The sequence below is a fragment of the Gracilinanus agilis genome, chromosome 3 (genome assembly GCF_016433145.1).
Source record: "Gracilinanus agilis isolate LMUSP501 chromosome 3, AgileGrace, whole genome shotgun sequence".
NCBI classification, from domain to species: domain Eukaryota; kingdom Metazoa; phylum Chordata; class Mammalia; order Didelphimorphia; family Didelphidae; genus Gracilinanus; species Gracilinanus agilis.
In genome coordinates this window covers 99,829,956-99,845,748 of record NC_058132.1, presented here as the reverse complement: position 1 = coordinate 99,845,748, position 15,793 = coordinate 99,829,956, and the positions used below count along the sequence as shown (strand labels likewise).

The following is a 15,793-nucleotide window of genomic DNA, read 5'->3' as shown; positions in this document are numbered from 1 at the left end:
TGTACTAGACACTTTGCTAAGCCCTTTTCACAAATGTTATCTCATTCAAAAAGAAAAAAAGTCACACATATTATTGTATTCAATATTTGAAACAACCCAGGGAGATGGGTGCTATTATAATCCCCATTTTACAGTTGAGGAAACTGAGGCAAACAGAGGTTAAATGACTTGCCCATGGTCACAAAACTAGCAAATAACTGAGGCTGAATTTAAACTCAAGTCTTTCTGTCTCCAGACCTGGTGCTCCTACCAACTCCCTCTATATATAATTGGGTTCCTTTGTACTCTTCTGTATTGACCAAGAAAGGGGTGCCAAAACACACAAAAAGACTAAGATTCCCCTGATCTGATGGGACTTATTAAGGAATTGTATGATAGGATGAAAAGCTGGGCTGGTCATAGTGAAAGGGAGGAATGGTGTGTAGGACAGCCAGCCAGAGGACTCCACTGATACCTTCTCAATGTCAGGAAAAATCAACAGAGACATTCAGCATGTTGGATGAACTCTCTATATCAATCTCACAGAAAGGGAAGGAGAGGGGGAGAAAGAGAGGGAAAGAGAGAGTAAGAGGAAAGAAGGGAGAGAGAAGGGGAAATGAGGAGGAAGGAGGAGGGGCTGAGGGGAGAGAGAGACAGGGAGAGAAAGAGAGTCAGAGAGAAACAAAGAGAGAGACAGAGACTATTTTCCCTATTTTTATAATAAAGGAAAATGAAGTTTAGAGAGATAGTAAGTTACCCATGGTCACCCAGCTAATAAATGCTAATATATGTGAGTGCTCTAGCTGGATTCTATATTATCTTGCACTGTTCATATACTGTTCTATTAGAGAATGACTTATCTCTCCAGCTAAAGCATCAGTTCCTTGGCTGGCAATACTTCCAGTACTCCATTTGTTGAAGACTTGTGAATCTTTCCCATTTCTAATGTGACTCTTGGCAGAGAGAGAGCAGCCTAATGGAAGGAGGACTGCATCTAGGGGTTAGGAAATTCAAGTTTAGTCCCAGGCTGAGCCTCCAATTTCCAATCCCATATCTCTGGGTAAGTCCTTCCACTTAGCCACTGGGATGCCTACTGGAGAAGAGGTAAGAAAAAAGGAAGAGAGTTGAGAAAGCTTGAAATCTCATTTTGGCCAGCAATAGCTAAGAAGAGTAGGGCCAAAATGAAGAGGGCAGCAACTGCCAGGCTGAGGTGTTAGGATTTCTCCAGCAGGCTGTGGGGAACCATTGAAGGTTCTTGAGCAAGGTGGTTACCCAATAATGACTCAGATTCATCAATTTAAAATTTTCAAAGCCCTTCCTTAAAAAAAAACCTCATTAGATTATATTAGTACTGGCTAATCCTATTCTACAGAGGAGAAAACACAAGTGATGTGTATTTCCATCTTCAATGGCAGTTTCAAACTTTTCAGAGTGGATCCAGTTGTTTACAATATGGTCAAGCCCTGAATATTAACAAGGTTATTCTGTCAATGTAAACAGATTGTACTGAGATGGGGAGAGACAGAAGACATGGATACCAGTGAGTAAATTATTAGCAGAGTATAAATATCAGTGTGTAATAACGATGGCTAGATGAGGAGAGGTTAAGGAGAGAAGGAAGAAAAGGGAAAGGGAGAATAAAAATTGTATCCAAAAGGATTGCAATTCACTTTAAGGGAAACTTCTCCAAAATCTGAGCCATCTGAAAAATAGAGCCATCTCCCTGTTTGCCTTAGTTTCCTCATCTGTCAAATCTGGAGGCAAAAATGGCCTTTGCCAAGAAAACTCCAAATGCGGTCATAAAAAAGTGGAAATGACTGAAAAATGACTGAATGACAACATATTATATATATATATATATACACATATATATATACATATACACACACACATATATATATACATATACACACACACATATATATATACATATACACACACATACATACATACAAATAGATTATAGATTACAAATTTGTATATATAGCTGGTTGTATATATAGCTATGTTGTCTTCCCAATTAGAGTATGAATTCTTTGAGAACAGGAACTATTTTTTGCCCTTCTTTGTATTTCCAATATTTAACACTGTGTAAAATTTAACAAAATATCTGTTGACTTCACAGACCTCTAGCTGAAACATTTCCTTCGACTATTTAAAAACAGTATTCTGAGAAGGGGCCCATGGGTCTACTAAACTGCCCCTAGACATGCTAAAGGGTTCCATGATACCTAAAAAGTTAAGAACCCTTGACCTAGGCTCAAGGCCTAGCTAATGTCACCGCTTTGTTGTGGGACCTTAGACCATTCCCTTGACTCTCCTGGTCCACGTGTTTCCTATCTATCAATGCATACAGACTCACGGAATCCAGGAATGTCATCTTGGAAGAGACCATCTCTCTCCTTCAACCCCTTCACTCTGAGCAAAGTCAAGCCAACGAAGAGGAGGTGAATTAGCAAAAGCCACAAGAAAAGTTAGTGGCAAAGCCAGGACTAGAACCCAGGTTTCCTGATTCCCAGATTAGTCAATGTTCATTCCATTATATATAATTATGCTCTCCTGTTAATGGCTGCCCTGCCTACTTCCTAGAGTCTTTAGTACCATTCCTGTGTAATAATTTCTCAATGTTATTATTCCTGCCTGGATGCCAAGACCTGAACAAGTCAGAAAGAAGAAAGACATAGTTAGAAGGAATATTTTTTTAGCCTGGAGCTCTAGCTCAGGCACTGGGTTCCCCAGATTAGAGAAAAATCAAGAGGGTGAGCATCTCCTAAGTCCTGGTGCTAACGACTCCTAGCCATACCCTAGCAGAGTCACTCTGAGTCTGCTTCTACACCCATGAAAGGGTGTAGCCAATAATCCTTGAACCCCCTACTTTGAAGGCTGCTGCCCTTAGTAAATCTGAAAGCCTTAACTTGTTTTGGGATTGTTGTTTTGTTTTGTTTTATTTTGGGGAGAAGGGGGCAGGACCTGTGATTTCATGAGTGTAGAAAACTTCTGAGGGAAGAATTTCTACCAGTGCAGACTAACAATGGGATCAGCAACTCACAGCCTTAGAGATGCCTGAGGGCATCGAGACAGCAAAGCACCAGGCCTAGAGTCAGGAAGAATCCTCTTCCTGATTTTAAATCCAACCTTATTAGTTGGGTGATTTTGGGCAAGTCACTTAACTCTGTTAGCCTCAGTTTCTTCATCTATAAAATAAGTTGCAGAAGGAAATGACCAACCACTCTAGTCTCTTTGCCAAGAAAACCCCAAATCAGGTCACAGAGAGCTGGATATGACTGAAAAATTACTGAAACAACCCCGAAAAGTTAAGTGACAAGAGTTTGTTCAGTCTTATAACTAGTATGTGTCAGAGGTGAGGCTTGAATTCAGGTCTTCTTGATTCCAAAAGTAAAACAGTATCCAATCTGTCAGGTTGCCTCTCAACAGTTACAATTATCTCATTTTCCCCATCATCATCATCATTATTAGCTACACCAAGATGCTATCTGACCTAGAGGATGGGAGAAACAGGAAGGAGTTAAACAGGTTCTAGGAGAGAGAACCCCTGGCACAGACACTCAGCTCCTGCTCCAACTCTCCTGCCCAAATATATCCAGTTCCCTCCTCACATCTGCTCTCTCCACTCTAGGCTACCCTTTCCTTCTTTTGCACCAACCTTCATCTTTCCTTCCTTCTTTAGCAATTCTCCCCTTCAAGAAGTCTCCTCTGCCTCAGCCCACCTTCCACATTGCTTTTTTGCCAGTTGGCACCCCAGTCACACAATTGCTTCTATGTGCCCACAAAAGGCAAGTGACCCACAACACTTCTGACTCAGCCTAGACTCAATTAAAATGCAATTGTGAAATATGGAACAAAATAAATAAAAAAACAATGCAACACAGATAACATTAGTAGGAGGTTTTCTATGTCAATACACCACCTGCAAGGATCCTTATGTGTGGTCTGTCAGCCCCTAATTCTATTTGAGTCTGATATCACTACTATAAAGTATTAACCGAAAAGGGAGATGTCATTATTATCTTATTATATTCTTATCACTAGCCGCCCATCAGTTCCAACAAACTCCTTAGCCTGGCATTCAAGGCCCTCTAAAATCTAGCCCCAACTTATGAGAAAGAAAACTAGCCACATTCAGAGGAAGAACTGTGGGAGCAGAAACACAGAAGAAAAACAACTGCTTGGTCACATGAGTAGATGGGGATATGATTGAGGATGTAGACTCTAAAAATCACCCTAGTGCTTTAATAATTATGGAAATGTTAAATTTAAATTAATTTAAATTAAAATTAATAATATGGAAATAGGTCTTGATCAACGACACATGTAAAACCCAGTGGAGTTGCATGTTGGCTATGGGAGGGGGATGGAAGGGGAGGGAAAGAACATGAATCATGTAACTGTGGAAAACTATTCTAAATTAATTAACTAAATAAAAATTTTCAATTAAAAATTTAAAAAATAAAAATAAATTAAATAAAACAAATAAATAAATAAATAAGTGAAGTCTGGCCCCAAACATCATTCAAGGTACTGGAGGCCTTCCAATAGAAGCAAGCTGGCTCCTTGGCAGAAATATCAGAGGGAATTCCTCTTCAGGTATGGGTTGGAACAGATGACCTCTGAGGTCCTTCCCCTTTGGAGGGTCTGTGATTCTTTGAGATGGCTCTCTAGTGTAGCTCTGGGCAAGTCACTCATAGTCTGCCTCATTAGTAAAATGGAAATAATCCCACTGGCGCTATCTACCTCCCTTTTCATCTAAAACCAGCCCATGTAAAGTAGAACAAATGTTCAGATGAATTGTCTTTTTACAAATGTGTCTTCATCATAACATTTAGAAATAAATCATTTCTTCGATATCTTCCCTTTTCCTTCCACTGAATATACAACAGCTTTGGCTGAATTCCAACAACTTGAATGCAACAGTCATTTTCATAATACAATTTGAGAGGCACCAGCATCCATTATACTCCCTCCTCATTCTCCCAGAATCTACATCAACCCCGGCCTATTGTTGATGCTTGAAAATCTACCATTAGACATGAATTTTTTTGGCTAAAGAAAAACATTAGCATACATGAGTCCAGAATGGGATAGGAAATAGCCTAAGTCTTTTGGAAAGATATAAACAGGCTACTTACATGGAATAGCTCAGTGCAAAGAGTTGGACTAGTAGAGGATCAAGATCTGGGTCCTTAGGGACAACTAGGTGGTTCAATGGATAGATAGAGAGCCAGCCCTAGAAAGGGGAGGTCCTGGGTTCAAATCTGGCCTCAGACATTTCCTGGCTCTGTGACATGGAACTCTCTTCTGCCATGGAACTGACACAGCATCAATTCTAAGACAAAAGATAAGGTTTTTAAAAAAAGATACCAGTCTCTGCTCAGCCATTCTCTTACTGGGTAACCTCTCTGGGCCCCGGGCTCCTTACCTATCTAATATGCGGAGTGGTGAAAAGTTGGGGGGAATAAGTTAGAGGCTTAGCCAAGTCCTGTGAAAATAGCAACTTCCCACTCTGACAATCTAGGATTCTATGATGGTAGCTGGGAAGGCAGGGTCTATGCAGCATCAATCTTTGTATTCCTAGCAGTGAGCACCAGACTCAGTCCCTTAAGTGGTTGATAAATGCACTTGGTGGAAATGAATTAAATTACTGACCAGGACAGGGAGAGTTTTCTGATGGAAGAGCTGAAGAGCCAGAAAGCACTCAGTCATTGTCAGAGGGGTTAGAAAGCAGCATTCGATTTAATTCAAATTCAACTAACATTTATTAAGTGCCTACTATGTGTGTCTTAGGTTCTGGAGATACAAAGTCAAAAAGTAAAATGGTTTCTGCCCTCAAAGAACTTAAATCCTTCCTTGGGGGTCCATGTACAAAGAGAAACGGATACAAACTATATACAGAGTAAATGAAAAGTATTTGTCAGAGAGAAAAGCTAACAATTGGGAGGATCAGTAAAAAGCTTCATGTAGGAGGCAGTCCTTGAGCTGCATCCCGAATGTAGGGATGGATTCTAGCAAGTAGAGGTGAGGAGTATCTCAGACATGGGAAACCTATGCAAAGCCTTGGAGAAAGATAGAATAGCATGAATAGAGAATAGCAGAGAATATAATCTGGAATATAACATAAGTAAGAGGGAGGAAAAGGAAATATGTCTGGAAAGATTAGGTTGGAGCCAGAGTGAGAAAAAGACTTTCCACACTGAACCAATCGAGTTTGTAATTTATCCTGGAGGTCACAGGAGTGAGACACTGAAGCTTCAAGAGGAAGGAAGTGGCAAAGGCTCGCAGCATCTTTTTTAGAGCAGTTTTGAGCTGAAAGGGACTTTCAGGAGCCACTTGTGACTTGTCCAAGATCTCATACACACACACACAAAACCTCTCAGAACTGCTAACGTGCTTGACAGTCATTAGGGCTCAGTTGTTTTATTTAGGAGGGGCTGCAGGTAAGTAGATGGAAGGATGGAGCAGTGAACTAGTTTTAGTGACCTTGGGCAAGTCTCTTTCCTTTTCTAGGCTTAACCTTCTGTAAAATTAGGAAGCTTGACTGGATGATCTCTGAAGTCATTCTGATGGAGTTAATTCTTTTTGGGTCTCATCCAAAGAATTGATGGATGACTCAACTGACTCTATTCCAAGGGAACAGGTTTTATTATAAGAGAATATAGTAACAGAGTAACTAGTATAGTAAGTAATTAAGGTAAGGTAAGGCGGGGTGGTGAGTAAAAGTAGTTAAAAAGTAACGAATTTAAAAGGTAAGCCCGTGAGAAGAGTGTGTGGCAAGGCAGTGTGTGTGTAGGGACTCCCTGGAATGCTTTTTATCTTGCTTAGTTAACTAAGGAAGGGGTCCTTTGTTGGGGCAGTTGTTGCCTTGTCACTTTACCCATGATCCACCTTGTTCTGCAGGGCTCTACCCATGGCTCACCCTGCTTGCCCACTGGGGTGGGGGTGGGGGCAAACCTCAAAGTAAAGGGCTACTAATGACGTCAAATACCCCAGGGCAACTTTAGGTCAAGTTTTGCTCTTTTCTGGACAGACTCTAAGAAAGGCAGTGAGTGTGAAATTAGGTTATGTCTAAAGATTGATGTGAAGAATTTTCTCATAATTGTGAATCTAAGCAATTCATATAATCTTATCTAAAAGGTAGCACTTCCTAATTATCTACTTATTGTTTCTATATCCTTTTTTTTTTTCAATTTAAACCCTTACCTTCTGTCTTAGAATCAATACTATGTATTGGTTCCAAGGCAGAAGAGTGGTAAGGGTGGGCAATGGGGGTCAAGTGACTTGCCCAGGGTCACACAGCTAGGAAGTGTCTGAGGCCAGATTTGAACCCAGGATCTCCAGTCTCTAGGCCTGGCTCTCAATCCACTGAGCTACCCAGCTGCTCCCTCTATGTCCTTTTGATTGTATACAGCTACTTGGCAGGGTTTTGGTGGGACCTTCCAGCCCACATCAATTCCAGGTTTTAAAAACACTGATCCTTTGTCACTACTCTATTAAAGAAGCTTCTCCAAGTTCCCTTAATATTCTAAGGGAGTCAAAAAATGCAAAAAACACTGAACTTGAAGCCAAGAGATCTGAATTCAAGTCCTGATCCTAACATTTACCAACTGTACAACCATGAACAAGCCACTTCATCTCTCTTACCTTGATTTTCCTCATCTGTAAAATGGAGATCACACTCGTAGCACTTAAGGATGGTAAGAAACTTGATATAGAAATATGGGCTCTGAATTATTTTTATGATCAGTGTAGCACAACAGAAAGAGCACTGGCCCTGAACTGGAGGACTTGGATTCAAATCCTGTCTTTGATGCAAACTATCTGTGACCACGGTCTGGAAACTTAGTGTCTCTAGGCCTTAGTCTCTTCATCTGTAAAATGGGGAGGGTTAGTGTAAACTTATATAGTTTCTTAGATCCCTTCTACCCCTCATTCTTTAAGACCACAAAGTAAGAGCCTTTATAACTCTTTAACATTCCATGCTCTAAGTTCCCTTATAATTCAGACATTCTGAACTATGTTCTACGTTCAAATTTTCTGTATTCTAAGACCAGGATGTTTAGATTCTCTGAAATTTCCAGGTAAGTAAAAGAACTTGGCCATTCTCTCAAGCAGAAAAGCTTTCAGTTTATGAATGACTTCCATATCTCTTCTTCTTCTTTTGATTGTCCTAAAGGGCAGGTCTAAATCTCTCTTTTAACTCAATTGAATTCAGCAAAATCAGTGCCTACCAAGTACAGAAAAAAAAAATTGCAAAACAATCTTTGCCTTGAGAAGTTGACATTCCATTTTTCACTTTAATGTATCTGGGTTTTTATTCTAGGGTTTTGGTTTTACATGATTATTCTCTTATGAAATCAACAATATAGACATGTCTTGCAGGATAATAACACAATTCCAATTGCTTACCAGATCCAGGAGGGAAAGAGAAGAGAGGGAGGAAGGGAGGGCAATAATTTGGATCATATAAATTCAGAAAACTTATGTGGAAATTTGTCATTTGTAATTGGTAAAATAATAATAAGAAGAAAGAAGATGACATTCTGTTCTTTCAGGCCATGTTCCATGAGGAAACTAGAAAAGGCCTTGGGTCTCTGCCTCCAACTCAGACTCATCTTTCTTCAGACAGCTGGAGGAATGCACCCATGAACATCTTAGCTAGAAGAAGTCTGCCAAATGTTTTTTCTAGATTACAAATGGACACGGGTCCTAACAAATAACTCCCATAGTGTTTGGTTTTGCTAGGAGGGGAGAATGGAGAACAACAGTGTGGGGAGGATCAGTCAAATGAATGAAAGAGGCATGCCTGGATAGCCCAGGGTAACATGGGCCAGGAGAGAAGATGTGGGCCCAAAACAAAGAAAAAGGATCCTGGGGATTTGGAGATTAAAGATTTATGCCAATTTGTTCTCCTTTCCTGCCCCACCCCCTCTACTTCCTGCCGGGGAGCTACTTCCAAAGCATTTTAAAGCTGGAAAAGCACAGTCCTCCCAGCTGTCTGGGGCTGGGGGTTGGGAGGGAGCTGTAGATGTATCCTTATTTTCTTTCTTTATCCTTATTTTCCAGATAAGGAACCCAAGATTCAGAGAGAGGAAGTGACTTGCAGCTAAATTTAACAAAGAACAATGGATTTGGAATCAGAAGACTTGAGTGCAAATCCTGTTTTGGCCACAGCCTGGGTGATTTGGGGAAGGTCACCCAACCTTTGGTTGCTGGGTGTAGGTAAAATGAGGAGGTTGGAACAAGCAGTCCCCGGGTCCTTCCAATTCTAAGTGTAAGCTAGACTTGCCCTGGGACGCAGAGTCCAGTTTCTGCACTTCCAAGTTTTTCTACCTATCCCAGATCAGAAATAATGAGGGAAGATTGGGAAGAAAAAGGAAGAAGCAAAGATTAAAATTCTTCCTTGGGGGCTGGAAACCAGAAATCTTGGGTTCAAATTTGACCTCTGATACTTTTTAGCTATGTTAGACTTAACCCCTAGTGCCCAGCCCTTATCATTTTTCTGCCTTCAAAGCAACACACAGTTGATTCTAAGATGGAAGTTAAGAGTTTTACAAAGTATTCTATCTAGTATCTGTCCTTATATAAGAATGTGAGCTCCCTGAGGACAATTCAAGTCTTGCCCATCTCTGGCAGGGCCCACTACTAATAAAAAGATTTAAAGCTGGTATTCTTAACATTTTCTGTGTCATGGACTCACTGGCTAATCTGGTGGAGCTCCTTCTCAGAATAATGTTTTAAATTTGTATAAAATACATCAAATTGGAAACCAGTAGGTGGCTCAATGGATAGAAAGCCAGGTTTAGAAATGGGAGGTCCTGGGTTCAAATGTGAACTCGGATACTGCCTAGCTGTGTGACCCTGGGCAAGTCACTTAACCCCCATTGCTAGCCCTTACAACTCTTCTGCCTTGGACCAATACAGAGTATTGATTCTAAAACAGGAGATAATAATAATAAAAATAAAATAATAACAATAAAACAAAATACTTAGGTCTACAAAGGATACGTTGAAATGGCTGTCAAAATACTTAAAAACAAAATATACCAGAAGTTCAGACACAGAGGAATGTCTCCAAATGACCCATCCAATTCAAGATGAGTTCTTTCCCCAATAGACCTAGGGACAGCTGTTCTTTTCCCCTGGCCCACATAGTATTCCCCCTCTGGAATGCCCTAATCCCCTCTCCTCTAAAATTGGGCTCCAGTCTCCCTCTCCAGGCTCATCTCCCACCACCTCCCTCCCCCCCATGGACTCTCTATTTCAGTCACTGCTGCTGTTGCTGCTCCTCCTTCTGATCTACCTCAAAACACAGCCAGTCTCTATAGTTTTGCTCATGTTGTCACAGCCCTTAGATTCTATTGCTTCCCAGCATCGGTCTTCTCATCCTTCAAGACCTACCTCAAAGGTTCCTTCTCCTGTGGAGCCTTCCCCAATCTCCTACCCTGCCCCAATCCATATCACTCTTTCCATAATATTTAACCAGTGAAGAGGGGAAAGCTAGATTGGAGTGGCAGATAGAATGCTGCACCTGGAATCCAGAAACTTGGGTTCAAATCTGCCCTCAGACACTTCCTCTCTGTGTGATCCAGGGCAAGTCACTTAATCCCAATTGCCTATCCATTACTCTTCTGTCTTGGAGATGTTATTAAGAAAGGATTTTTTTTTTTAATATGAAGAAATGGGGCCTTGGAGAAGATAGACTTTTGGCCTGGTGGCTTAATTCCATTAAGTATTGGTTAGATTTAAATCCAGATCTTTTATCTCCAGATTCAGAGCTCTTTCCCCTTTTAGTATTAGGGGTTTGGGGCTTTTTAGCTTGTGTTCTGAACTCCACCCTTCCTAAAGATCCTAAAATCCCTAAAGATAGGGAACCAAGGAGCAGGTGGGCACAAGAGATTGAGGCTTTAGAAGAGGGCAGGGAAGGCAGCAGGAGGGAAAGACCCTTGGAAGGAATGCTAAGATTAGGAAAAAGAGTGACTGACCCAGGGAAGAGAGGTGGTGAGCACGCTATCCTAGGAAAAGCCACCTATTTTTCATCTTTCCCTTTAGATGGAATCAAAACTCATCCACCACTGGCTGTGTAATTCTGGACAAATATAATGGACGAATAATTTCCAGTTTTTCTTCTTGAGGCTGCAGAGTGGTCCTACTAGGTGAATAGAATGCTGGGCCTGGAGTAAGGAAGACCCAGGGTCAAGCCCAGACTTGGATGAGTACTAGCTGGGTGGCACTGTACAAGTCACTTAGTCTCTGTCTGCCTCAGTTTCATCAACTGTAAAATGGAGGGGACATACCTCACAGGGTTGTTGTGAAGATTGAATAAGATAATATTTGTAAAAAGTGCTTTGCAAAGTGCTTGGCACATTGTGGGAGCTTAATAAGTGCTTATTGTTTTTCCCTTCCCTCTCCAGGGAAAGTGCAGGTACTATTTTTACTTCTACTTTATGGAAGGGGCAACTGGAGCTCAGGAATTTACTTTCCCAGGGTTATACAGCCTCAGGGCAGGGATTTGATCACGGGGATTCCAGACCAAATCCCACAAGCCTTCCTTCCACCAAGTCACTTAATTTCCTGGGCCTCGATTTCTAACACACTCTATAAAACGAAGGGGCCGGGCTACAGGAGGATCCTTCCAGCTGTAAATCGTCAGTGGATGGAAGCAGGAGGGGACAAGGAGGTGGGACTTTTTCTCCATAACTGAAAATGAGGTCAGAGAAAGGAAAGAAAACAAGGGGATGGGGGGAGAAAAAGAACACCACCACCAAGGCCCAGCTCACATAGCTCCCTGGGGTCTCTGCAGAGGCAGAGAAGGGGGGAGGAGGGGATTTGCGGTCATGGTCACGTAATTCATAGCAAAACAAACAGATTCCTTCCCTCAATTCCCTTCCCCCACACCATGCCCTCCTCCGCCTCCTCCTCTAGGAGGCCCCCTAACGCGGGGGAGGGGGGGGCGAGGGGGCCCCCCCTTGCACTTCCCGAGGTAGGTAGCCGAGATTTTTGTCTGTTTGTTTCGGTCCTTGAATGACAGTCTTGCTCCATCTCTCAGAATCTGGGTTACAAACCACCACATACTTTCCCAGTCTCCCATCCCACTTTCAATCGGGCACACACTCACAATCTCACTCTAAACGCCTTACTTACTCTTTCTCCCACTTACTGACCACACACTCACTCCCTACACACATACAGACTTTCAATCTCACACACGCCTAGCATCTCTCATTCTCACACCCCGCACTCACTCACAATCTCACCCAACACCAAGTTACAATCAGTCTCACCATCTCCATTTCACTCATGCCCTTCCACACACAAATACAAACCAGATAGACACACCATACACTTGAGGGAGGACCATTTCCTTTTTGCCTGTGTATCCTTTTTGCCAAGCACACGTTAGGTGCTTAATAAATGCCTAAATGTTTGTTAAATTGACTTTTCCTCAAACTCCCCTTCTCTCAGCAGCCTTTCTCTCTCACACAACATTCTCTGTCTCTCTCGGACACGCCCCCAGATCCACACTCCCACTACGGACCACACAAACTATATATAAACCCCCGCACAATGACACCATAGTTTCTCTCGGACACACCCCCAAATATATATGCCCTCCTGCTAGAGAGCACAGACTATATATAAACCGCTCACAGCACTGTCTCCTTCTGACATGCCCCTATACTACACATATATACAGAAACAGTGGCTGAAAACCCACCTCCTCGGTATAAATCGTGCACAAGGACACCACAGATATCCACAAGCACCCTCCGTACATCTCCGAAGTCCCACAGACACCACATACCACACAAGTCCATTTCACACACTGCATGGATACTGCATGGACATCTACACACACAACAGAGAATACCTCGGGGCACACACGCATACAATGCGCGTTTATACACACACAACCACACACTTCCCCAAGCACCCAACAGAGCCTCCTACCTGAGGCTTGCAAGCCCAGCAGTCCCCAGAGGCAGGATCTAGGGCAGGAAAGAGCTAAAGGTGTGGCTGTCGCCAGACGTGGACTCGTGGCCAGGTGGCGGCGGCGTGCGGTGTGTTGTGTGCTGTGTTGGGGGTAGGTGGCTCGGACAGCCAGGTGCTCCCGCCGCGGAGGCAGAGGCTCAGAGGCTGCAGCGCCAGCTCCCCCAGCTTATGATCCAGCAGGGTTCTGCCTCTCTGGGCCCCAGACTTGCAGTCCAATCAGGGTAAGAGGCGGAGTCTCAGCCGGGCGAAAAAGGGGGAGGGGGAGAAGGGAAAGCTGGAGAGGCTGCGCATGCGGACTTGTTCCAAAAGAGAAGTATTTAGGGGACTGAGGGGGCCTCCTAGATTGGAGCGAGGGAAGTAGGAAAGGGGCGGATATGGTCTGGGACTGAATTGGAAAGAGAAACTTTGTGATGGACACTCCTCTTCCCTCCCGCCCCTTCCCTCCCTCTGCGCCTTCCTCTCTCCCCATCTCGTCTATGTTTCTCTTTCTTTTCAAGTTTCCCTCTTCCTCCCTCTCTCTCTCAAGCCATCTTGCCCCCATTCAATTTTTTTCCTTTTTAAACCTTAGCTTCTGTGCTAGTACCAACTCTAGGACAGAAAGGGAAGAGCTAAGCAAACGGAGTTTAGTGACTTGCCCAGAGTCGCACAGCCAGAAAGTGTCTGAGGTCATATATGATCCTAGGCTCTCCTGGCGCTCTATCCACTGTGCTACCTAGTTGCCTTCTCTCCGCCCTCTTTTTTATGCCTCCTCCCATTTCCTCTCTCTTCTTATCTTCTATATAATCACCTCTTCCTTAGCTCTCCCTCTAATCTTCATTTTCCCATTTCCCTCTCTTTTTCTCTCTCTTTCTCTGGCTTTCTGTTTCTCTTCCTATATCCTCTGCCATCTCCTTTTCACTTTCTCCCCCATCTCGGTCTCCTCCTTCCTTTCTCTCACTCCATCCCCCTGATTCCCTAACACCTTTTCTCCTTGTGTTTCTCTGACCCATCTCTCCTTTTTTTGGTTTCTCCATTTTCCCAGGCTTCCTCAATCACTTGCATTCTTTCTCCCTGATTATCCACATACAGCCTTGAAAGGATAGAGTCCAAGGAGAAAGATCACAGGAAGGAACATTTGGGTCTTAGATCCACAGGCTCCCACAAGTTGAAAAAATGACATATCAGAAATGTTTAGTCCATACTTATCTAAATAAAAAACCCCTTCCTCAACATACCTCAGAAGTAGTAATCTAGCCTTTGCCAGAAGACCTCTAGGATTAGAGAAGAAAAAGAAATTGAAGGTATTAAAACAGGCAATGAGGAGACCAAGCTATCACTCTTTGCAGATGATAAGATGGTCTACTTAAAAATCCTAGAGAATCAACTAAAAAGGTAGTGGAAATAATCAACATCTCTAGCAAAGTTTCAGGATACAAAATAAATGCACAGAAGCCCTCTAGGGTGGGCAGAATAACATGGTCTTTTGGAAAGAGTAGTGGACCAGGATTTAGAGAATCTGGATTCAAATTCTGATCCTGCCACAAACTTCCTTTGTGCTGATAGTCAATCCATTTCACTTCTTTGGCCTCAGGCATCTTCATATACATAAAATGAGGGAGTTGGGCAAAACAATCAGTTAGGATTCTTTCAACAAGGTGCCTCAGTGGATACAGTTCTAGACCTGGAAACAAAAAGACCTGAGTTCAAATTTGACCTCAGATTTGGCTTTCCTTCTTTGTAACCTTGGGAAAGTCATTTCACCTCTGTCTGCCTCTATTTCCTCAAATATAAAATGAACATAGTGATAGCACCTTCCTCCCAGGGCTATTGTAAGGATCAAATGAGATAGCATTTGAAAAGTACTTGGCACATAGTAAATACTTATGACATGAAGGCCTTTGAAAGCCAAATAGAGGATTTCATATTTGACCCTGGAAGGAACAGAAAACTACTGGAGTTTATTGAGTAAGAGAGTAGGCAGGAATGATATGGTTGGACCTGTGCTTTAGAAAAATTACTTTGGGAGATGAATGAAGGATACACTGGAGTGAGGAGAAACTCGAGGTGAGCAGACCAACTGGAAGGCTATTGCAATTGTCCAGGCATGAGGAGATGAGGGGCTCGAACTAGAGTGGGGGTAGTAACAGAAGAGAGGAGAGGAGGTGTATAAGAGAGATGTTACAAAGATAAAATCAATAAGCTTGGGGGTGAGAGATAGTGAGGAGTCAAGGATAATACCTTGGTTCACAGCCTAGGGGAAATCTCAGAAAAAGAAATTGAAGAAGCTGTCAAAGAATTCCCTAAGACAGTGATGGTGAACCAATGGCATGGGTGCCAAAGATGGCATGCAGAACACTCTGTGGGCATGCAGCTGCACCACCACCATCCCCACCAGAGTTTGTTACTAGAAGGGCAGAGGGACTCAGGGGAAGCTGCTACCTTTCCCCTCTCCAATGTGCCTGATGACATTTTTTCATATTCCCCCATCCCTCTGACCAGCAGTCCTATGGGAGCCCACAAGGGGTAAGGTGGGTGGCTCACAGGCTACAGAGCTGGAGGGAAGCAGAGTGCTCAGACCACTCTCTTCCCCCTCTCTACACTCTCTGAGGACCTTCCTCACTTCCCCCACCCCTCTGCCCAGCAGTCCAATAGAAGCCCTTCCTCTCTCCTCTATGTTGGGTAAAGGGGGGTGGGGTGGGATGAAGCACACACTTCACTGCCACATATAACTGCCCTAAGGAAAAAATCTCCAGGGCCAGATGGATTCACAAGTTAATTCTATCACTTATTTAAAGAACAATTAATCCCAATAAACTATTTGGCAAATTAG

At 42.9% G+C, this 15,793-nt stretch overlaps 1 protein-coding gene across 1 annotated transcript in view; it reads right to left on the bottom strand.

Annotated features, from left to right (window-relative positions):
- CAPN5 (calpain 5) overlaps positions 1-12,984 on the bottom strand; it is a 176,941-nt gene extending 163,957 nt beyond the window's left edge. Inside the window, exon 1 of the mRNA XM_044668164.1 lies at positions 12,943-12,984. The gene's annotated coding sequence lies outside the window, so the exon portion shown is untranslated. The remainder of the gene's footprint in view (positions 1-12,942) is intronic.
- Between the last annotated feature and the right edge of the window lie 2,809 nt (positions 12,985-15,793).